Source organism: Trachymyrmex cornetzi, unplaced genomic scaffold (assembly GCF_001594075.2).
Source record: "Trachymyrmex cornetzi isolate Tcor2-1 unplaced genomic scaffold, Tcor1.1 scaffold913, whole genome shotgun sequence".
NCBI lineage: Eukaryota > Metazoa > Arthropoda > Insecta > Hymenoptera > Formicidae > Trachymyrmex > Trachymyrmex cornetzi.
Window position 1 is genome coordinate 124324 of NW_017300260.1, and position 287 is coordinate 124610.

Consider the following 287-nt stretch of genomic DNA (forward strand, 5'->3'; position numbering starts at 1 on the left):
CTTCTCCGCTATAACCTCTTTTCACGATCTGTCGACTCAATTAGTTTGATTATGAGAAAATGGATCATTCCAATTATTGTGATAATAGTTACTTTAATACGGATAATACATCGTACGACATACAGGACATCAATGACACTCAAGCGAGCAATAATGAAAAATTCGGCGACGAACTTTTAATCGATCTTATACGAAGTCGTCCTTATCTGTATGATAAATATTTAAAAGATTATAGAAATACCAAATTGAAAGACAATGCATGGAAAGAAATTTAGTGATTGGTGACC